This window comes from Kryptolebias marmoratus, linkage group LG18 (genome assembly GCF_001649575.2).
Source record: "Kryptolebias marmoratus isolate JLee-2015 linkage group LG18, ASM164957v2, whole genome shotgun sequence".
Lineage (NCBI taxonomy): Eukaryota > Metazoa > Chordata > Actinopteri > Cyprinodontiformes > Rivulidae > Kryptolebias > Kryptolebias marmoratus.
In genome coordinates, this window is record NC_051447.1 from 15625011 (window position 1) to 15649722 (window position 24712).

Below are 24712 nucleotides of genomic sequence, written 5' to 3' on the forward strand. Positions count from 1 at the left end.
AATAGCCTGAACAGTAGCTTGTCTTTGGGGTTGAGTGATTGACAGGTATTAGGTCACGCCCCCTTGATTTGCGGCTCATTTCGTGTTCAGCTCAAAGGCAGAAAAGCCTCCAGCCAATCAGAGCGGACGTTACGTAACGTCCTCTGCCCTCGCGCTTGTGAACCGTGTGGAGCGCAGATAGAGGGATAGCTAGCATTAGCATGAACACGGTGGATTATTTACTTTTTCGTCCTTGTTTTAGTTGTTTTGTTCTCGGTTTTGGCGTCAGTGAAAGGACGAGCTAACGGCGTTAGCATTTTTCACATTAAATGAAAAAACTGTATGGTAATATGTCAGTTTATGGTTTCAACATCTGTAATGTAAACAGCAGGGATCTTCAGATTTATTTTTGTTGTTTTTTTTATACTGGCTGATATTTGCAATTTTTCATCCTCTACAGTTGAAACACAGTTGGAATCAGAAATAGCTGGAGGAGCCTTGATGCTACGTGAGGGACGGCTGAATTCTGCAATGAAACTGAACACGGCAACGTAACCTAAAGTAGCTACACCGCATCAGCGAGGTCTCCCCCAGGTAAAGATTTCAAAGCAGACAGAAATTTCACTGTGTGCCGTTTGAAGAAACAAAACAACAAAAAAAATCATAACGCTGAGAACCGAAGTCACCGATGATCCCTGGAAACGTACAGTGACAGATGAAAGACGTATTGTGCTTCCTCCCTTACAGAAATCCAAAGATGTTCAGCAGTGCTATCACCTCAAATCTGTGGGACTCTAATACACCCGTTTCCTGTTTGATGACGTTTAATCAGAAGTGGTCTTCATGGAAGAGATGCAGCAAAATGTGGAAACGAGGCCAAAGAAGTCGACATCAAAAGATAACTGGGGTGCAAGTTCTTCGGACTGGTGAGTCAAATTCCAAAGTTTTTCTCCGTAACACGAGGCAGTTTGTTTGTTGAAGAACTGAGTGGTAAAACTGACTGTCCGCAAGCAACGGTGAAGCATGAGGAAGTTTGATTTCTGCAAATGTTGTTGGGAGTTTAGTCAGAACCAGCAGGGAGGCAAACCCAAATATGTAGCTGGTGTCGTTAAAACAATCAACATAAAGAAATAAAAGTTGTCCTGGAAGTGAGGGTCCACCCTGAACAGAGCTCTCATCTGAAGAAGCCAATCTAAATGTACATCCACAAATCGTCTGTAGTTTGTTCTCCAAGATGTTTGGGAAAACCTACCTTGCAACGTGACTCCTAATTTTTTTTTTTTCAGCATTTTTTTTCCCCTCCTGTGTGAAACTTTTGCACAGCTCTTATATCTCACAAAACTCCTCAAAACTGTAAAATTACATCAAACCTACTGTTGTCCTGCTGTCATATGAAGTAAAATGATTTACACCGAGTCAATTTAACGCGGCTCTTGTACAAAACAGCTCGTTATTTTTCGTGTCAAAACAAAACCGAATTGAGAAAACTCAGAAACTGAAAGTCATGGAGGATCAATACATTTTGTCATTAGCGAGTTTGTCCTCCAAATGCTACTTGCTGTTTTTCGATCAAAAGTCTGTTGTGTTTTCCCATGATGCAGCAGTTATTGATGTGGGTTGAAATTTATTGATCCCGACGAGCCGTCGTCACTCATAGCTGACCTGGCCGGGCTAAATCTGCTACAGTCCCATAACCATGGCTACAGATGCACCATTGTGGCATAATTGACATTCATCAGTCTGGAGGGCTATTCCTCTTACTGGAAACGTTTATTTTCTGAAGGGATTGTGATCCAGTGAGCTCAAGAGAACTCACAATACACTTGTAATCCTCTTCATACTTGTTAGCTTTTTTCTGCTAAAAAAACAGATGTTTTATCAAAACATGTTCAACAGCATTTTTTAAAAGCAATAGTTCTGGTGGGATTCTGTGAAAATAAACAATTATAAGTCACCTGTTGAAGAGAAAAGAAGTTTAATTCTAACCAGATTGATGAGCTAATGGCTAGTCCACTTAGGGTCAGGATCAGAGTAGATTTCTACTTTCTTAAAAGAACTCCAATTTTAAATTTCACTGTTCACACCAACGTTATTTTATCAATTTTACACCGTCAGTTTCACATTTCAGTTATTTACGTTGAATTCGGTGGTTATTTGCAAGCACAAAAGAAGCAGCAGTAGCAGCTAGCTGTAGCCCATCATGCAGGAATGTCCTATTTTTGCCAGGGTGACTTGTGATGTTCCCATAATTTGCTAATAATTTTGAAATTGGAGTGTTTTAAGATGTTTGCGGTCCACTTTCAGACAAGGCTTTGATCAAAAGTAAACTGTTTCTCCAAACAGAAGTCATTCAAAGAGCAATCTGCAACACAGTATTATTTGTTCATAACCTTTCCACAGAACCCCGCCTCAAAAGTATTTAACCTCCTTATTAAACCTGCAAATCAGGAGCTGAGACATTTATACTTCTCAACATCTTCTGTGGCATGTTTAGTGATGAACCTGGTTGTCAACACACATCTTCGAGGTGTGAAGTGAAACAGAAAATATGTGCTTGGTGCTGATAAAGCACAACAGAAGCATAACATTGTTAATTGTGTTGGCTTGATCAGAACCTAAAGGGAGTTTACTCAGAATAATCTTTTCTTTGGAAGATTAGATATTTTATAGGCTAAACCAAGTTAATGCTAATTTTTTTAAGGCCAGCAATATGATTGATTTATAGGTGATTTATTTGTTGAATCAGCAGAGAAAATCTGAAGAACCTTTTACATTAAATTAGATTTGTGGTGACTTTTTTAATTGTCTATCATTGCAAACTTTTTAAAAGATCTTTCGTTCCTTGAAATCTCAGTTTTAAACTGGATTTTGATGTTAACTGTCATGGAAAACCAAATATAGCTGGCTACACATTTTGCCTAAAACGTCCTCAGACAATAAGTCCATTACCAACGTTGCTGGCATTTAATTTCTGCTTGTTGAATCTATTAATCAGCAAATTGTTTCAGCTCTGCAGTGTTGCTTAGTCTTTTATTGCCTGAGGAAATAACAAAATTGGCATGTATTGTGGGGAGTTTAAAAGCGATCCAGCATACTTTTTTTTTCTTTTTTTTTTTTTGCCCCTGGGTCCCCTCGGAGGTTAATCCAGCCACGACGGCACTAAAAAGCTGCAGCGTTGAACCTTTCATTAGGAAGCTCTATAAGATCCCGTGGCCTCGAGAGAGATTAAAGCACACCTGTGCCCCTGCACACAGCTGCTGGAGGAGGAAACACAACTTTAGATAAATGCTCCCATCTCTCCCGTTCAAGAAAATGGCTCATTTAAGGACTTGTTACTAATGTAGGTAAATTCTCAAATGTTTTGTACATTGCATGACAATATATGTCATCACTGTCATCTGCCATCCTTTTGCAACACCAGACATTCAGGTTAAAATCTCCTAAAGTCTTAGTTCGTCTGTGTATGCATCACCTTTTTGACTTTAATCTCATTCGCGCAGAGAAGCAAAGTTTTCTAACATCTGCTGCTTTGCCTAAGTAGTTGTGCTTTAGCAGGTACAACAAAGCTCAGCGAAATAATCGTGGATTTACCAGCAGGTATAGCTGACAGCTCCTGCAGTGTCTACCTACTGTGAGTGTTGCAACAGCAGGCTTGCTCAGGATAATATTTTTTTATTTACCCCCCACCCCCACCCCCCTTCGCTCTGACTCACCTCTGCCTTAACTCTTCACAAATACCGCCTCCCTACAATCTCACTGTACAACAGAAAAAGTTGGCGGACACATTAGCTGAAGCATTTTTCACATTTCCAGCCACTTTGATGGATGATCACCGCATCTGTCTTGTTCGGTTTTGTGGCATTCTGTGTATAAAATCAACCGACAATGACTTCCCTCGCGCTGCGAGTCCTCAATGACCTCCTGAAATGCTCCTTGTCTCTCTGTTGGCTCATTATAAGCCTTTGTGTGTCCTCTGTGAATGGCTGATGATGATTATGCAAATGTGCCATCAGAGAGCAGCATGGGTAATTATCACAGCAGAGAATGAAGCTTTTTGAAATTCCCGAACGACCAGAAAGAAAACCAAAGGTTCTCTTAAGGTGTTTTTGACCGTGTATAGTTTTCCATTTTGAAGGAAACTAGAAGTTGTCTGATTGTAATCATGGTGTTGCATACCAAACCTGCGGAAAATTTTAAAAGAAAAAAAAAGAGAATCTTGGAAATATTAAATTCTTGTTGCAGGGTTTTGCCATCACTTACCTACTAACAGTTTGAGTCAGGTTTTCATTTCCTGTATGAGACCTTAATTGACACCTTGTGTGCGCCAGCTACACCCGACATAGAAACAGACTTGTCCAGACCACCGGTATTCACTCAGACAGTAATGAGGGCATCTAGGAGGCACGGGAGGCCCTGGTGAACAGGTTGAAGTCTTGGCAGCAGATCTCCGCATGTCATTCTGAAGCGTGAATCATGCATAGAGAAGGACCACACAAACAGAGAAAAATACAGAAATGAGAGTGGACTGAGATAAAAATATGGAGGGAAAAACAAAAATGAGTAAAAAAACTAGCTTTGTCTCTTCCAATTGTAGAAGAGTTTGTATGGAAGAGGTCATAAGGCAGTGAGATAAGAGACGATTGAGCCAAACAATTACTTACTTTAGCCTGACATTACCCTTCACATCCCAGCTGCCAGAGTAAAACATTGCCGTTTCTAGAAACTGAATAATGTAAGTTTTTTTGCAAACCCTTTGTCAATATGCACAGTCATATGCTTTATCTACCAGCCCACCAATGGAGACTGGGCAATGAGCACATTCTTCTCAACTAGAACAACTTCCCAAACAATCGATGTTTCTTCTCTATACAGCACCAAGGTTGTGTCTGTTGTGCTAGGTGCAGGACTCGATGGCTGGAACAGGAAAAAAAACATTTCCAACATACAAGAGAAACTGTAATAAGGTCTACTTTAACACAAATAGTGTAGTTTTACAAACTCAAGTAGTTTTAATGTCCAACACTAATTATGTGTTTAGGTGCTCAAAGTAAAACCTACCAACTGTTAAAAGGGACAATAAGACAACGGGTAAAAGGAGCGTTAAAATAAAAACTCCTAGATAATAGTTATATGTGACTTTACTGTTTCATCCCACTGCCTTCGTCGACTAAAGCCCCTTCTGCACTGCACTGAATATTTAAAAAAAAAAACTGATACTTTCTGCTGCAATTGGACCTTATATCAGAACGCAAACCACTGGAGAGAAATTACTGACATCTTTCAAAACTTATTTTAAAGTAGACAGTTTTAAAATCTCAGCTTTTTAGTGTCTGTGTGGACTTGAGGAACAAAGCGTTCGAGAAACGATGTAACAGCTTGTTTTGCACATGATCACTGTTACGTGCCATAAAATCAAAACAATTTGATTTGTTTTTACTGAATTTTTTGGAAAAATTTTTTTTTTAAAGAAACCAGCATATTGTCCACTCCCTTGCATGCTAACGTTTTAAATAAAGATCTTGTGCATTCTGTTAGTACTCTGAGTATGTGTTGGATACTTTTAGCTACTACCACATTTAATTTGATCTCAATGTCTGTAAAATTAACTGATTTATAGATATTTTCATGTTAAGATCAATTAGCTATAGTGATGATGGCTGCTGTCATGAAAGGCAATTGGCTAAAAATATCTGGAACTGTAGACGCTGCCTAAATATGTTCTTTTAGAGGTGGGAGAAACACTCAGTTCTTTGGAAGAACAGGTGATATCTGCACTTCCTCTCAGATTTTAACCTTGAGGTAGTCATATGTAGCCAGGATTTCTAAAGAAACAGACAAAGTTGGAATTTAGCTCAGAAAATTTCTTTTTGAAATGATCTATTTTTCATTATTTCAGAGGAGGAAGGCACGTCGTTGCCAAGTGCTCCGAACAATAGGTTGAAACTAGAATTTAAGGGACTCCGGTAGTGCAGATCTCCACAGTCATACAGGACAGAGAAACAACATAAATCATCACTCTATAGGAAATAAAAGTCCATTTGTCAGTGAAGTCAGCAAACTTCCCACAGTTCCTCTGGGTGCCTGGATCACTGCCAAATAAACTAACTGAGCAGAGAAGCTGAGGCTATGATATGTGTATCTGCAAGTCTACAACGTACTCTCTCCTCTTCTCTATTCTGGCATTCCTAATGTGATTAAACCAGAGCAGTTAATGTAATAATCTTGCAACAATGCACAGTATAATGCACCAATCAATGCCAATAAAACGGCAACCTTTTCTCCTATTGGCCCTGCCAAAAAGCATGTAAGTCATCAAGTATGTGTTTGATCCTCCTCAAAGCTCTCAATTTCAAGTAAATGTATCCCACCATGACAAATAAACAAAGGTAGTAAAGAACGGGGGGAAAACTATGACAATTGGCACCATGAATCACTTAAAATATAGAACAATATTTCTTGGTTGTTTCTCCTTCTGTTACTTGATATAAAGACAGGGTTTATCATTCATAACTGTCATTTTTAACTTCTTTCATCTTACCATTCATAAAACCATTAGAGGTGGGGAAAAACAGACCAACCTAGCAGAGGTCTTTCTTTTAAAGGCAGCAATTCTAAAACCCATTAAACTGTACAATTACATACCATCTAAGCTGCACTTCATCAGACATTGAGTGGCTATTAAAAAACATTCAAAATATACTCGCACATGGACATATTTTATTTAGCCTAATCCTTATTTATTTTATTTTATATTTGGTTTTCTGCTGTTTTGACAACAAATTAGGAATCACAGTTGTGTGATACATAAACTGAGTAGACCTAAAGGCATGATTTTGTCAAAGATCTATTCGTAAATAAAGCTTTACCTTTTATTTTACAGGTGTGCAAAATTCACAATGCCCCAGTTGGGTTCTTGGGAGTTTTTCAGTGATGCCTAATTGAGTAACTTTAGTTTTTCAAGAAGTTAACCCAGAACTCTGTCAGATGCAGTACAATCTAAATTGCTAACTATGATAGCAAACATCTTAGCATAGTGCAAAATAAAAAATTCAAGTTCATAAAAGTATGAGTACCAAATGTATTTAACAGTGACTAAATCATCCATCTGTTTTCGTGACCTGTTTGTTCAGGCTTGCAGACTCCAGCAGTCACTGAACGGGTCACCAGTCCATCACAGGGCCACAGACGACAGTTATTCACTCATAAGGGTAATTTAGAATCTCTAGTAAATCCAAATGCATATTTTTCGAAATATAACAGGAAACCAGAGTTCCCCTTGCACAGTAAAAATAATAAAAACTCGATACAAAACGTCCCCAGCTGGGACTCCAACCTGCGGCCTTCTTGCTGCGAGGTAACAGTTCTAACCATCTGTATCGTTTGCTAATCATGCTAACAATATTATCTAACAAGATTTATTAGACGGCATCATTACTTAGCATTAGTATTGATCTCAAACTGCATCAGAAATAATGTGCACAAAGTACCAAGGCCTTCCCATTCATTTATTTTTTTTTTTGTTACTATAGTGTGACCTAAAATTTAAGAATAGGAACCAAAGAATTGCATTTAAGAGCTCAGTCACAGGGCCTTCGCTTATTGTCTGTGTATATTTCTTAGAGAATACCAAAAATCAGCATTCAGTAGGTAATATGGAAATTTGTACTGGCAGTCTGTGACCACCAGGACATCCTACCTAGGCAAAGTAAAGTTCAATAGAAGTGCATAATGGCACCCTGGTGAAATGGGAAAATAGCATTCAAGTCTCTGCTCTTCAGGAGTGGATAACAGCAATGGCTAATCTGCCAACTAGCTGCCTTCAGGCATCAACGCCTTTGAAGAGGTGGTTCATTTGTACAATACCACCTTGGGTCTGAGGGAACTCTTTTGCCACATGGCATGATGATGGACTCACTCAAGAGGGAGGCCGGAGAACGAGCATAACAGGCTTTCACGGAAAGAAAAGTGGAGTGGAAAGCGGGGTACCTACTGTACTTTCTGAGAAGCAGTGTGTCACTTGTGGAAGATGTTACTGCTCCGTCAAAGTGGCCGTTTTCAGGTCGATCATTCATCGAGGTCGGTTCCATTTACTGCACCGCCGCAGGAATCAATGGGACATACAGTACAGTTATTGAAGTATAGCAGGAAGTAATGGCTGCTTCAGTGAGTGCACCTGGACAAATGCTTGAGTGCAGCATCCCATTTACCTTTTATGTTGCATTGAGCTGTAACCAATTAACATCAATGCACTTTGATAATGTCAAAACTACCCTGTAAAGTCACCTAAGTAATTCAATTAAGAGCCTAAATGTTTACAATAAACAAATACATTAAATAGAAGAGATAGGCAGCATGAATAAAAACATTTTCCATGCAGGCAAACCAAACAGTTCAGCTGGCTCCCATCCCAATTATAAGGGCAAAATACTTTTTTAATAACTTCTTTCTCCTAAATAAGCTTTTGTTTGTCTCTAGTCAACAATAGGAAACAGGGAAATGGTGGCTGAAACAGTGGCTGGCTAAATATGGGTCTTTCATCTGGCTTAACTCTACAAATGGACCTCATTGTCTTGAGGAATTTGATTTTCTGCCATTCCACGGGCACGCTGTGCCCTCTCTGGGGCCCAACTGCAGCGAGCGGGGGGCCTTATCAACAGCACTCAGGGTGTGGAATTGAGGAATTGAGTTCTGCTTCAAATCAAACCATGAGAGAGAACGAAAGGGAGCGAACAGAACTGAGAAGTGGAAGGGAGAGACGATTGGATAAATCTCCAAATGCTTCTACTCCCCCACTTCGAAGCAAGCCACACACACATTCATCTGCCTGTGTGTGCACCTGTTTGAGACGTGCAAGCTGTATGCATAACATGCATACAGGAGAACTGTACGTGAAAACGCATGCGCGCACACTGGCTGTATAAAATTCTCCAGTAAACCCACTGATGGCACTCCCAGTGGGAAGGGTTTATGCACTGTAATTTTCATTTTTATCTTCTGATGGCCAAATAAAGTTGTCTCTTTCTTTCTGTGCATATAAACAGCATACAAGTCTGCTCCCCTGCATGTTTGTACACGTGTGCATATATTTACAGTAGCAGCATATTTTCAAGGTCAAGTTATTTACTGGTTATGAAAAAACATTTTCAGTTGTATCTGAAAGCAAATAAAAAAATAAAAACTGATGCTTTGGCGTCAGAACAACAAGGTGGCTCTGGAAGTGATGTCAGTGACCGATGCTTATTTGAGTATTTATGCTAATGTGATGTTTCTGGTGCTAAGAAACCCCAACGCTGGCATTGGCAGTAGGATTTCTGGCTTTGCTTCAAACACTACCAACTGTAAACAAAAGTTGTTGGATTTAAATCAGTGTACGATAATATTCAGAGATGAAAAATGTTGAAAAATGGTTAAATTTCCTGAAAATGGTGGAACATGGATGAGTTAAAATGTTGGAGGGGATTTTGTGTAGAAGCATTATACGGACCGGGCATTTACAACAAATGGAAATGAATAAAGAAAACAGTCGTCCTCTACTGTAAGCCTCAAATATTGTGTATAAAACAATATCAAACACTTTCATGCATTTTTTTTTTGTTCTTTTCAGTGTTAGTCCTACCCTTTTCCATTGGCCCCTAATTTGAAGTTACAAGGAATAAAGAATAAAGTAAGGACAAGGGGTAAATCGGATTTCAGACCCAATCTGTTTGGGGCAGACGGAAGAAAAGCTAAACTTAATACTAGTAAATTGTTCTACTTTTAAATTTACTTGATTCTATAGGATTGGAGACTAGTTAACACTGTGATCAGCATGCCATCAACTTTAGAATTGATTGCCAATGGCATATTTAGTCTTAACTGTCACAAAAAATAAATAATGATAATAAATGAATAAAAAAACAAACAAAGTTTGATGTTCTGTAGTTGGGGTCAGGAGTCTCTGCAACTTTTATTTTGTGGGTCAAAAGCAGATAAGTTCAGGAAGTGTTTCTCTAAAAGTGAAGTTTGGAAAGTGTTGTTGTGTGAGTGGAGCCTAACACAAAGTGTTTATAAAGTTACCAAGTGATCAGCTTTTTTGTGCAAACATGACCAGTCTGTTTGCATGAGCTGCTGTGATCACAGCATAGACATTTATAATATTTCCTTGTCAGCAGAAGATTTCGGTATCTGTCTACATTTACAGTGCTGGCCTCCTAATGTTGTCACTGCTCTCTTTTAAATTGATGCCATAAATCCTATTAACCAGCTAATGAGAACAAACCAGAGAGACATTGAAAGGCAAGGACAGGAGCAGGCACACAGTCGTACAGGAACAGAGTCGCTATCATCAATCTAATGTGAAGTTGTGCCTTTAGGACACGGTGATGAGGGCCACTGGTGATCTGAAACCACCACAGGGCATCAAACCAGTGCAGTTGGGGCCAAGGTTGGCTTATATTTTGCAATTTGACATGTCCACCAGTTGTTGGGACAATAAGGGTTGTTTGGTGCTCCATAGTTTTTTTTTTTTCCCCACCAAGCTCATGTAAACACTTTTTTTTTTCTGAACCGCTGATGTTCAGTGGTGCTTGTAGTGTGAAAGTCTCCAATCTCATGCCCCAGAAACCAAAAAGCACAGCTTTGATTTAAAAGATAATAAAATCCGAATCGAAGAATCATGCTGTTTGAGCTATGAGGCAATATTTAGCAAGTTCGTAGTCACTTTAATGAAACTTATTTATTACTGTTCTAATTCTTGATTAATGCTAAAAGTATTTTACAGCCGCGCTGTAACACATCACGCTTTCCATCTTTGATTTGTGCATGTAATACAGGAGTGTTATGGAAGCTTGAAGCAAACATGTCTCCCTCCCACTGGGCAGTAACACACACACACACACACAAATATTAAGTCGTAAGGATTTTTAGCTATGGGGCGCCGAGCCTCACATGCTTCACCAGGAGCTGCACCACAACAAATGATGTTTCTCATTTAGCAAATGTGAACGGCATCATATTGATGCAGTGTTCACGTCGAAGAGCCGGAATATTAAAGCGTATGTGCTGTGAGATTGTTATCCTTGGGAAAGTTTGTGTTGTGTGGTTTTGCAGAGTTTTCTTCTCAAAACAGCACAGCTTTCCAGAGATGCATATGTGTCTGCCTGTTTGTGTGCAGAAGGTGACCTTGACCAGGTTTTCACCTCCATTATTGCTGCTGCTTATGTATATGTGAGCATGAATGAATATAATAAGTAGTATTGTTTGACCCTGAGTGAATATGGTGCATGTAAGATGGAGAGGCCGGTAGTGTAGCATAAAAAATGTTTTCCCTCAGGTTACCAGCCATATGATTAAGGACAGGATATGGCAAGTTGCATTTTGATTAGGTTGGCATACATGTGAGAAATAGAAATCCTTGCATTTTGACATCAGTCTTAATAATTGCTACACACCAATGTAATCTGGGACCTAAATGTATAAACCAGTTGTGTCTAATCCTTGTCCTGGAGGGCCACTGTCCTGCATGTTTTAGTCGTTTCTCCTGCTCTTCGTGTTCTGCAGAAGCCTGGTAATCACTGTTATTCAAATCGGGTGTCACAGCAGAGAAACACCTAAAACATGCAGGATGGTGGCCCTCCAGGACCAGAATTGGACACCACTGGTATAAGCCACCACATACATTTCCTTTGTCTGTATGGATTTAGAGGGAAGCTGGGTCAACTCTGGAAAATGAACACAAACTATTTTTCTATAAGCCATTTAGCTAGTTCCTCAAGTATGTGTGGGTGTTCTGTGTACTTCGGTTTTCTCACGCTTTCCGTAAGCAGCGATGGTCTGTGAAACCTATTCTGCAAATCAGAACATATTAAAGCGCAACCTGGCAGAAAAACTCTGTTGCAATAGTATTTAGGGCCTGATGATTTAAGTGTGAAGAAATCTGCGAAATTAAACGTTAAAATTGCAATTTCTTGTAAAAAGTGGAATGATGCAGAATTTAATATATAGTTTTTTTCTTAACGATCTGCGTTTTTCCGCATTTGACATTTGCAATGACAGATTATTTTGGCCACTGCAGGCTCCTGTAGCTGCCTGTGACGAGGAGAGGATAAGAGGAAATGTAACGGAGAGCTGAGGGCGAACGGTCTGTTTGTTGGTGTCCAGAAATGCCAACATTTAAAATCAGTCACAAAGTTTATAGCAGAAGGTCCAATCAGTATCTGTGAACGCTTTACAAAGTTTTGTCGACACATGATTGACTATAACTGCAGCGGCGGACAATCAATCAGAGCAGAACGAACAGAAGCAAGCTAACATTATCTTAGCACAACTCCAATTCCGTTATGCTATTTAAATTTTAAATAAACCATTATTTGTAAAGAATTATGGACCAACTCAGTCCTGTGTGTAAATAACTAAAGACAGTATAAATAACTCTCTCATGTGAAAATAACAGTATTGTAAATGCTTAGAAAATATAATTTTCGTGAATCACAATTAAATTTACGAGACTGAAGTTGTTTCAGGATTGTAGATACTTTGGCACTGGCCTTGCTCGGATTAGCCATTAGTCCGAAATATCCAAACATGTCGAAAGAGATTTGCCTGATATTCCAAACTGATACCGCGAGCAATCTGAGCAATTTCTACTGATATTGCTACCGAACGCCACTTCAGACAGTATGAGGTGTCGGTTTAATCAGTTTTAGTTTATCAAGTTGATACTGTAATTTGTATGTAGACATTTTTAACAAAAATAAACAGTGCTATCACTAAACATTAGTTTTAAGTGATTCAGCGCTCTATTTTCTTCACACCTTTAAGAGCGGAAGGGCCTCCAAGAGTGTCAAATTGCAGTTTTCTGCATGGCAAAGAAAGCTTCACAAACATTGGCAATCAATGGGCCTGCTAGGTGGAAAGCCTTTTGGATATCTTACATCAATGATCAGAGTATCGAGAAAACCAAAAAGGGAGAGGCAGAGTGGCCAGCTGCTTGTACCAACTTTAGAACACTTCCTAATGACCGTTTGGTTTTGCTTTAAAGCAAATGTAGTGATGAGGAGGAGGGGGGGGGAAACCTGAATAAAGTGTGGAAATGAGTCATAGCCTGATTTAGAAGCAAATTGAAGAACGAGATGTAAGCATGATGGCTGACTGACTGTGGCCCAAGTGAACACCCCCATCTGGGATGAGAAATGACTCATTAATTTGCATATAAACTGCACAGAGCAAGTGTAAAGCAAAAAAATACGACAGATAAGGGCTGTAATGTCAGATATAAGGAGCACAGATTGTTGGTCAAAGATGGGTTCGGCTACCTGAGAAATGAAGCACCTTACAGTTCAGCACCAAAACAATTTTTTTAGACATGTCTGGCTATGATATGGTGTTTTTCCTTGATGCCGCATGATACAATATCCTTCGAATCAGCACAATATTCTCTTAAAGTGGGCAGAAATTGGCTTTTTATTGATGCACACAGTTTTTCTGAGCATGTTTAGACAGCATTACATTGATTTAGCAGACACTTTTATCTGAAATCATGAAATGTGTGAGCTGCAGAAACAGTTTGCATCCATATGTGATTCTACCTGGCCGGTCAGTGGTTTGCATTGTTTCCACATCCTCTTTTTTTTTTTTTTTTTTTTTTCTTTGTACCAGCTTGGTTCTTGTGAGTTACTGTCAAACAAAGCGTGTCAGTTATGTACTGTACTGTACTATGTAATGGAAAAAAGCATTTGTGTAGACAACTTAGTTAATGAAAAAAATACATTTTTTTCCTAATGCATCATATTGAGTAGAAAGACTTGTTTTGATCACTACGATAGTGGTCATACCAAGGTCCCCAAAAGACCATCTGGACGCAGATCACAAATTTAATCAAGGCCACTGCAAAAGAGATATATACACACACACTGCTTGTTCTTCAGAAAGTTTTTTTTTTAAAGCAATATTTCGTCTGCAAAATGTCTGTCATTAAAAATATGGGTATGGGTTTATTAAAGGGGCGTATTTCATAGAAATAACCTCGACTTATCAGCCAAAGCACTTTTGATTATGAGACTTAATAGTGTCTTTAAGAAGGGTACGTGCCCTACAGCTGACCTGGACGTATTGATAAACTGGAAGAGATGGCTGTTAGAACGGGTTAATTTCATCCACTTGTCGGAAATCTGAATTAGAACTGAAAAAATTCTGCTGTGACCGACGCAGGCGTTGGGTTCACTGCTCTTAATACTCATGGGAGGAAGATGTGGGTGTGCAATGTGTGTGTTCCAGGGGGTTATGGATGAGTGCTGACCAGTCCTAAATGCATTTTGATTTATTTGTGTAGGGGCACAATATTTCCCTCAACTTTAAATCCTGGCTTGGAGGCTAACCTTTGCTTCTGAGTGGAAGTCTGGTTCGGTAGAAAGGGGACTTATTTCAGGGTCAGAAATGCACATAAAAGCTTTGGTAATGCCCAGAGATGTTGTTTACTGCCCTGGGAAAAAAGATGTTGAATTTTTCTCAAGGTTTGAAGCTTGTATAATAGTGCTTTTCAAAAGAAAAAAAAAAATCTTCAGTAAAGTGTTACCAAAATAAAGTCTTCCAACTAACTCCACAAACTGCCCCTATAGTCAGTCACGCAAGGTTCATTTCTCGATGGCATAGCTTTAATTCATATTTCTCGTGTACAGGGCAACTCTTTGACCTTGTGGATGGAGATTAATGAAGAGCTTTAGTAGTGATGAAGGCTATCAGGCACCACGCTCCCCTCATTTAATAGAGCAGGAGTTTTACATAGCCAATTATGCCGTTTGGATTCCGCTTGTAAGCACTGTCCTGTCCGGGGTGGTGGTGGTGGTGGGCTTCAGTCAGCTGTGCTACACTTGCAGAAAAAAAATTGATGTCATTTGAACAGACGGTGAAAGACTAAATTATTTTAAATATTGTTTAGCTGTAAAATCTTTACGTTAAACTCTTGTCGTCTTTTCAATTATCTTTAGCCACAGAAAGGCAGGTGGTAAAGTTTTTGCCCGTGTTTGTGTGCGTGTGTTCATGTGTTCACGTGTCTGTTAGCAAAAAAAAAAGGTAAATGAACCACAACATTAGCATCCCATTGGGCAAGTAGGAAGTTAATTAACAAAGCTGACCTTTTGACAAGCTAGTTCTGTCCAAAGGTCAGTTTTGGTCTCTGGATAGTTTTATCAAAGATCGTTTCTGTTTTAGTAGTTTGATCAAAACCGTATACTTTAATTGAATGTTTTTTAATTTTTTCAAACTTTGCGTACATTTTATTTTTCATTGTCCAATATTTATTTTTGTCAGTGTTAAAACAAAAATAATAAAATTATATGCAAGATTCTCTAGGTCTTAGCAAATATGAACCCATCTTTAAGCTTCCTATACCACTCAAACTGGCTATCTCACGTGATCTTACATAAATGAAGGCAGACTTGCAAAACCATAGGTGTAATTTATAACTCGGTGACGCTGACATAAAGCTCTGATCAAAAATGTGTCATACCCCGGTTTTAAATCCTACGTAAGGCAAGTCTTACAGACCATTTATTATCACTAAATCCCACCCTTGAGCTGCAATGCTGGCTTACCCTTAAACATATTTGCAGCTCAGTGGTGTAACAGCAGTGGTTTAACTTCAACACAATGTTTTGTCATCCCTTTAGGTCACACTGATAGGGGTGCAAAAAGCGTCTCAGGCCCAGCTTGAAGTGGTTTCTTCAACAGTTTCTTTGTTTTGTTTGCTACTCACTACTTGTTAAAGGAGCTTTCATACATCTATTGATAATATATAATAGATTATTTTACAACTTAACACTTATTCCAACAACCACACCTTGTTACTTGCATCTTCTGAGGTGCCTATTCTGTTGTCTTCCAGTGGAATTGACCAGTTTTTGTATTAAATGGGAAACTGTATGCACAGCTTATGAATTTTAATCTGTTAACAACCACCTCTTCCAGAATTGTATGACAATAAGTTAATTTGCAAATGGACTCATGTTGGAAATTCAATCGTTTTCCAAGGCACTGATTGCATATTAAGCAAGCGGTTAATCAACTAGAAAAATTACTGTTAAAAAAAATTAATCCTTTTTTGGTTTTTAGTTTCTTAAAAAGCCTAAAATTGTGAAGAAAGCAACAAACTAAAAAATAATCTGCTTTTACTCTGAGAAGAAAAGTGGTTAACAGAGGCAAAATGTTAGTTCAGAATAAATGTTATTGATAATTGTATATGTTAATAGTAAATATAAGCCGCTTTTCTTTGAGTAGAAACAAGCCAGCTGTTTAGCCTTGCTGCTAGGTGAAGTTAATTATCTCCTGGTTGTATCTGTTCTAGTCTAATACTTCACACAGAGACATGAAAGTGGTATTGATCCTCTTAGATAACTCAGCAGGAAAGATAATAAGCGTTTTTCCAAAGAATAAAAATATTCCTTTAAGCTTGTTTTTTGTGTGACTTGAATTTCAATTCTCTCATTTTATGCTGACAATAAGACGTGTAGAATATTTATAAGATGAGAATATTTGTGGTACTATTACTCAGAACTACATGTATCAGTATCACCTTAAATGCAGTGCCCGTCTGAGCACCATCTGGCATTTCATTAACACGGACAGAGTTAAACATGCAAGAGCCAGATTATATAAATACATTACTGGGAGCTTAATGGAACATGTCCCTCCTGCTTTCTAATCTGAGGACATTTTCCATTAGCCTAATTGCAAAATAGCAACATTCAAAATGCCACAGAATGCTTAATGGTTATGGGTCTTTGCCGCTGAAATATAAGTTCTCTCTTGACACTCGGGTGTGTAACCCAAAACACTCAAGGATCCATTAAAGACGCACTCTGTAGATACAGTTGAGGAACATGATGCCTAGCTGGAACATTAAGTGTTCTAGGTTTAAAAAAAAAAAAATCAGAAATGGATGAAGTTTGTGAAAAAGAGCAGTTTTTTTTAAAGTGACATTTTCTACTGAAATATGGTGTGCGCTTAAATCAAGGAAAAATACTCGCCAAAAATCGAAATGTATGAAAGGGTGTGCATGCATAAATCAGAGCACTTCTTTTTATGTCCTAGTCAATGTGGAGTTGAGCACACACGAGACGCCTCCCCTGACACGCCCTATTTAAATATGTAAATACGTGCAATTATGCCCTGATTTTCCTCTGTGCATGATAAAAAATCCTCTTCTTGTGGTAAAAAAGGAAGAATATAGAATTTGAGTTGGAGATGGTCGTTTGAAACACACTTTTGGCATTAGCGCTGAGCACAAGAGTAGTGGCAGCAAGCTGCTAATTGTGCTGGGGCATTTCAAACTTTAAATGTGTATTGTTATAGCTACTGTAAATAATATTCTGAACTGTAGTTTAACCACTAAAAGAAAAACAAAAAATAGGAAATCACTCACTTGAACCGCTGACTAGATAAAGCGTACCCTTCCCACACCGTGCCAGCTTGTAGTCTCTTCCCGACCATGTTGTTCATTAGAATAAATATATCTTGCGTTGAACCAGGCCCAGTGTTGTTTAGTTGCATTTGCACATTTTACCTGACTGTGAAACAAATAATTCCATCTCACACAGCTGACAGGGCTGGTCTCAGGGTTGTCTAGCACAGTCCCAGTCAGTCTGCCAACTCTCTGAAATGCCCTTGTTGCTAGGAACTCCAGTTTGGTCAAAAGCTTATGGGTAGAGGCAACCCATGGGTCCTCAACGTACGCTAAGACTGGCTGCAGCTCAGAGCTCAGTTCCAGCAAACTTGCCCTTGGAAACTTAAAGTGGCAGCTGAGCCAGTCATCAGCTAGGTCCAGAAAATCCCCTTGGTCCTTAAATACACATTTTATTTGCACTGTTATAATAAGAATGCAATAATCTTCTCATAAGGCTAAAGTCATTGTTAAGGGTATTTTCAGCACCACTTTGTGCATGCTTCAATATCCAGTCATTAATTGCGTACATGTGGATGTATTAATTGATCACCCTGTATCGTGTGTCTACAATAATTGTTTTCACATCATTAACAGTTTCCCAGTATATTCTAAGTGTTGTCAATTGACCAACATGTGGAGAAATGTGTAAGCCATCCGTGAAGTGAGAGTGGGGCTGCAAACATTTCCACGGTCAGTTCATTATTGATACATCAGAAGTTCTGTGTAGAGAAGAGCATATCCACCCCTATATCCACCCCTTGTACACAAGGCCTCTGTGTAAATATTAATTTCTCTACGCTAGGTTGGATCTTGGGATGAAAAGATCTATACGTGATGCTCAAGGTAAAACTTCCTCAAGGGTAAATAGTGCTGTCATATCAATGTTCCATAAGAGCCATCCTCTGATTAGCCAAATACAAAAGAACTCCGGTACATCTAACAAGCTTGAACTAAATTGCCTTAGTGGAGAACACCAGAGGCACTGTTAAAAACATTCAGCTGACTGTTTCCAGTTACACATCTATTGATTAAAACAGATTTGTCCATTTTCTTCGCCACATCTATAACTTTCTTCTGCCTCCTTCATGTAACAGGAAAGGGAGGCTAAAGTGCCATTTGGATCAAAATTTTATGCCCTGTTTTCAGTGAATCAAAAATGACTCTTTGTATGTGGCCCAGAACAGCGTTGCAAAGTGCAATACCCAAAGAGCCTGGCTGACAATAATTGCAGTAAAGAGTGGTAATGGCTCACAATTGCACTTTTACTCTCTGCACCCTGTGATCAAAAAGGCTGTGAGAGCTGTGGACATTCTTACAGTAGCATTTAACTGCAGAGTTGCATGCACGCACTTTTAAAACAACTGTGTCATAAATTTGTAGCGGCTGACCCAAATGCAGAAACATCTGTGGGGGTGGGGGGCTGCCAGGTGAAGGTGAAAATGTCTTATTTTCATGAAAACTAAGGGCAGTGAAATGGCAGAAGGTCTAGAAACATTAATAAAACACTTGAAGGTGAGGTAGGGATAAACCAAGCTAGACTTAATGTGTCATGAGCACTAACAAAAAAAAAGTTAAAGGCCTACCATTTCTTGAACGAATGCATATCTTCTGCTACCTTTTTATACTAGAAGTTGATTAGCTGGGCAGCCATCTTGAATTGACTCCAAACATTGAGTTGATGTACATTTAATGATTATTTTCTGAGAGTTTCACTAAACTCTGTCCAGTAGTTAATGAGATATTTTAACAATGATGATTTTAATAGTTAATGGCAAAGTTACAAGCAACAATGAAGATTCCTTTTAGCTACTAAAACACAAGATTATAGCTCAATATTTGTAGAAGTTATAGCCATATTTGTGTTGGCTAATGTTGTTTAGCTGTTGTCTGTTTTGAATTGGATTAAATCCATAGATTAAGTTATAGATGTACATCCAGTGATTACTTTCTGAAAGTTTTATTAAAATCTGTTAAGTGATTCATAAAAGATTTTGCTAATGGTACAGACAAATGGACAGCCATAATTGCCTTTTCGCCTTCAGCGGCAGACGATAACATCGGAGATAAAGGGACTGAGGTAAACTAAAATCCCAGGATCATGGTCTGTCGGTTTGCTGAAAGTCTGCAACAAACTAAGCATCTTTTGTTTTTCAATCTTGAGTCTTGACCTCAAAACATTGACTCCTCCTTTTTATTTGTAAGTGAATATAACCTCATAAAACCCATGCGGAGGTGGATAGAGATGCGCAAGTTATTTTATAGTCGTGATGACATTTAAACTGGCAATTCGATGAGCTGAAATCTTTCTAAGCAGGTGGGCTTGTTGGACCGAATGAACAATAACCCAAACACATTGTCCCAGTTTATTTATTTGTTTTCCTATTTGTGCTTCCAAAACAAAATGAAACGTGAGAAGATCGCTGGAGCATATATGTAAAACTTTGTTCACAGTTTGAACACGAGCAGCACTTCTTTGTAGACTGGATATAAATACAATCTGATTCTGGTGCTCGTCCAGCAGTCTATGAGTAATGTTAAAGAAGAAAGGTCTCCTGAAGGTAAAACAAGCAAAGCTTTGATACATGATGCCATCCTACTAGGTCACCAAGCATACCTTTAGAACTAGATGACCACTGCATTCATCAGGAGGAGATTGCAGAAATGAGAAAAGGGACCAAAGTCGACCTATGGCTGACTCAACAGAAAAGGTTAGTTTGGTGACTACACCACCTGATACAAGATCTGAGGCTGAAAGACAAGGGGGCCTTCTATGAGCTCTTGGACAGGGATGGGGCCTCAAATCATCATCAAGCTGATGCCAATTAGAGAGAAAGAAAGAGAGAGAGTCTTGAACTAGGACTCAAGTTGGCTGTACTTCAGGGTCAGTCTGCAAATTCACCAAAAACATTCCTTTTGTTGAGAGACTGCTGTGAAATCAATGGAAAACCCCGTTTCAACACCAGTTCAAAGTTTTATTCAGACCTTGGAAGGATCACTGAAGGATAATTGAGAAGTCATAAGAAGACCTTAAAGATCAGTGAGCAGCAAATGTTATGGACACAAAGTAGTCTCAACAATCTCAACACCTCTGTAGAAATATGGTAATGACTATTCTTGCATTCTACTTTAGCAGCTGCCATTCTTTGGACTTTCCATAAGCCATTGTATCAAACGGCATCTCTAGTGCATTTATTCTACTCATTATTTGTTGCAGCATGTGTCCTCACACATGCAGAGGAGGTTGTGTGTGGATCTCTGCATGGACATCTCTGCGGAAAATGCACACTGGAAATGTTTTCCATCAAAGAGCAAGACGTGGAGCGCCATGACTTCACAGGGTGACCGATGCGAGTGAGCACATCAGGAACCTGGTCCTGCCACAGGAAGCCGCACGTCAACACCGGCTGCATGTCTCGGTCCCCATAGAAGGGGTCTCCTGAGCCGGCTCTTAAGTGGAATCTGTGTTTTGGCATCAGCCTCCCTGCACTGACTGCACACTCTGTGGTTGCGAGGGCTGCAAGTGTAGGCCTGTCCCTCAGCATCTGTTCTCTCCTCACACTCACTGGATGGTTTGTGGGTTGTCACATCGGATCTATCTTCGTCTAAGAGAATTTGTGTTTTTCTACCCGTCTACATATGTAACGGTCCCTGTCTTTGCTGTTCCCCGTTGGTGTGCCTGTCACTCTTCAGTCGTCTGTATCAGTGAATCTGTCCGCTCTTCCCCCACATGTGAGGATGTCTGTCATCAGCTCGCCTGAGTGCCTGAAGCGGTCACTCAGAATTAAAGCCTCTAGAGTTTTTTTTTTTTTTTTCAACACGTTGGTTTCTCTTGTAGGCGCTCTCACCTTTTAACTACCGTTTTACCTGTTTTCACCTTTTCCTGTGTCGTGCTTATCACTAAATCCTCCACCTGATGATGCAACCATGGGAAGATAAGCAGCATGAAAGAGTCTGTTTTATTCCCAAGCTCTAGGATGACCTTTTGTGTGCCGTTGCTCAGTCTTTGACTCCGAGATTGAAAACTTCAAAGAAAGTTGTTTAAAAAATCGACGAGCAACACAAAAATCATATTTTCCGTTGAGAAATGACGGAGATGAAGCCATTTTTGTTAAACCTTGAAAATAGTATTCACTTTCACCCTGAATTTGAGCTCAACATTTGTAAAGCTGCTGGAGTTGTAGCCATTTCTGTATGCTATGGTTGCTTAGCTGTGGAAGCCACCTTGAACCGTGTTGACTCCAAAAGTTAATCAGTTGTAACTGTACATCCAATAATTACTTACTGAGAGATTCAATAAAATCCATCCACTGGTTCATGAAATATTTTGCCAATAAATGCGCGGACACACAAATAAGACAATTATAAAGCCAACCTCCACACTCAAACTGGGAAAGAATGAAAAAAAGAAGAAAAACAAAAGGAAAAACTACTGTCCACTCGGCAAGCAGGAAGAAAGGGGGCAGGGTGACGAGGGGTCGGGGGGCCTCCAAATTTAATGAGAAAAGAATGAATTCAGGTGGGATTTCTAATTTTGCCAGACTGCGATTAATCCCATCAATAAACAAAGCAGAGGTCATCGTGTTTTGGAGAATTCCAATTAGAGAGTAATCACTGCTAATCAGACAAGCTGCTCACCGGCATCTTGGTGATTTCGGCTGCAAAGGGCTCTCCGGTGAATAGTCCGCCCTCCACAACGAGAGCGACCGAGCCCCACTCTGTGATCCTGTGTTAAGGGAGTGGGAGGCAGAATAGAGAGGGGGGGCTAATTAGCACTGCCATTCATTAGCTACTGTGTGATGTGTGCTTGGGTGGGCTGGAGAAGTGCGAGTGTTTCTTACACAAAGTGTGCCAGAAGTCGGCGTGTGTGTGTGTGTGAGGCTTTGGTCCACCTGTTAAACTGTGAGCCACATGGGAACAGTTTTTGTGAATACGTAAAAGTTTATCATTTCATAGAAACTGTGTTTTAGGAGCCCCTGAACAGTCTTTTTCAAAAATGGATTTCAGAGTGAAAATATCTTGAAACACCTCTGTCATAGACCAGTGGTCTTTAATTAAATTCAGCAAGGTCTGCCCAAGGAATTTGTTTTTTTTTTTTTTTCAGGAAAGGTCCAGATCCTATATCTATATAAATTCTTTTAGTTGTAGTGATGGTCACGCTAGTTTTCTTCCCTCGCCATATTGTTTTTGTTCAGGCCTGGACCAAACGTTTTAACATCACCATAAATGCAGGAAAAGTTGTGCCGCCTAAAATAAATTATTGGATTTACCGGAATTACTGGAGAAGCTGCACCGTCTAAAACAAATTATTGTAAAATGGAGAAAAGCTGCGTAGCCTAAAATGACCTGACTTAATTGTAAAAGCTGTGCAGACTAAAGTAACCATAAATACTAGAAGATGTGCACAAGGTTATTTTGAAGAATATTATACTGAAAGCTAACAACTGATCTGCATCCAGATAAGACTTCATTTGGACCCCCTGTGCTAACTATTGTAGCTTGGTGCAAACTTTTGTTTCAAAACAGCTTTAACTTAAAAAGAAAGCTCGTTGTTGCTTCTTTAGTAGACATGACTGGTTATTTTAACACGAGATATGTGCATCCAAGCAACAATGTGTTCTTTTATTTTTACGAGAATACTAGTTTAGGGGAATTCCCATTCTATACCCTGAAACCGGTAATTGGCGCTAATTTGCCGCCTTCTATTTCTGATGTATTTTCATGGCAGTGACAGCACCACATACAGGCTTGGCATAGTTACTACAGCGTTTTAGGTTGTTTTCTGCTGAATGAAACAGTACTGTTTACGAGAATGTGTTTTAAAATGACGCAAATAAGTGCTTGGGTAGACTAAGCCTCTTAACAAAAATAAAACAAAAAACAAAATGGACAGTCATCTGCCTGGAGATCACCGGAGGGAGTGCTGCTACAAATGTGAATGAAGAGTGACTCAGTGTTTTCTCCTGGTGACTCATAAAACTTGCCTTGGCGCTTGTTGCCAGCTTTCCAGGCTACAGGCCTGACAAGAGAAGACTGTTTGCCAATTGATGAGGAGCTAAAGAGGAAACAAGAATATATTTTGGCTCGGCAACCTCATGGTGACAACAAGGTGTCACTGGCCTGGCCAAGAAGCAGTCCAGTAGCATAACACCCAGGAAAAAAAAATCCCCACAAAGTGTTGCTATCTTATCAGATTAACAGAATTTGATGTGTTAATTATTTTACTTTAGAGAAGTCTGCTTTTTCTCTGACAGACTCAGTAGGAGTTGGATAAATTTAGTCGCAGTGCTTAGATGCTGCCTGTAGCTTAAATGCCAAACAATTCCTTTAGGAAATATGGTTCTTTATTGATGGATCAGCAGCAGTTTTCCTTTCCCCCTCCACGCCTTCCTCTTCTCCATGAAGAGTCTGCGGGGAACCCTGATCTAATTAAAGGAATGCCTATCACCCGCTGCTCTTCATGCCGAAGTTCTAGACTAAGATCTTATGCTGAGACATAGACAAGTTGTAGCCGTTTTGGTCAAACCTTCAAAATTCAATACATTGTGCACAGTTTATTCTTATCTACACCATCAAATTTTACTTCAATATCAGTATAACTGGCTGAGATATAGCCATTTTTGTGTTAGCTAATGTTGACTAGCTGTGGCAGCCATCTTGAACTGGATTAATTCCAAAAGCTAATCAGGTGTAAATATACATCCAGTTAATGTTTCCTGAAAGTTTCATTCAAATCCATTCAGTGGTTCATGCGATATTTTGCTAACAAACAAATGGGGTTGACTCTACATAGTTAATGGCAGTTTTGTACAAAGAGAGTATGTGTTGGGTGTCACTCTCAGCTACTACCACACCAAATTTAAGGTCAGTATCTCTAAAAGTGACTGAGTTATAGCCACTTGAATTGACTTGACTTCAAAAGTTAATGAGTTGTAGAGGTTCATTCTGTTTTTTTGTTTTTTTTTCAGCAAGTTCAATTAAAATTCGCCCAGTGGTTCATGAGATGGTTTGCTAACAGACACATGAACAAGCAAAACCATTATGCCTCCACTCAGATCCTGGGTGTGCTCCCTTCTGGCCTATCAGATGAGAAAAAAAAAAAAAAAAAACCTACCATCGTAAGGCCTAACTCATCACCGTTTCCCTCCTCAGCTTCGGAGACATTTATAGGCCGAGGAGCACGCCGCAATAATGAGTTTTTGTTTATTGCTAACGAGTAACCCGCCTGTAAAAATGTCATATATGGAGTGATTTGCGAGTTCAATTCTTCCACCTGGCCCTCCGCTGGCCTATCGTCCCCACCTACGCCTCAGCACGCAT

General features: G+C 39.4%; 1 long non-coding RNA gene across 1 annotated transcript in view; it reads left to right on the forward strand.

Moving 5' to 3' along the window:
* Positions 1-1871, forward strand: part of LOC112450785 — a 241257-nt gene extending 239386 nt beyond the window's left edge. The window contains exons 8-9 of the long non-coding RNA XR_003039481.2: positions 440-573; positions 727-1871. This is a non-coding gene — a long non-coding RNA (uncharacterized LOC112450785). The remainder of the gene's footprint in view (positions 1-439; positions 574-726) is intronic.
* Positions 1872-24712: the final 22841 nt, after the last annotated feature.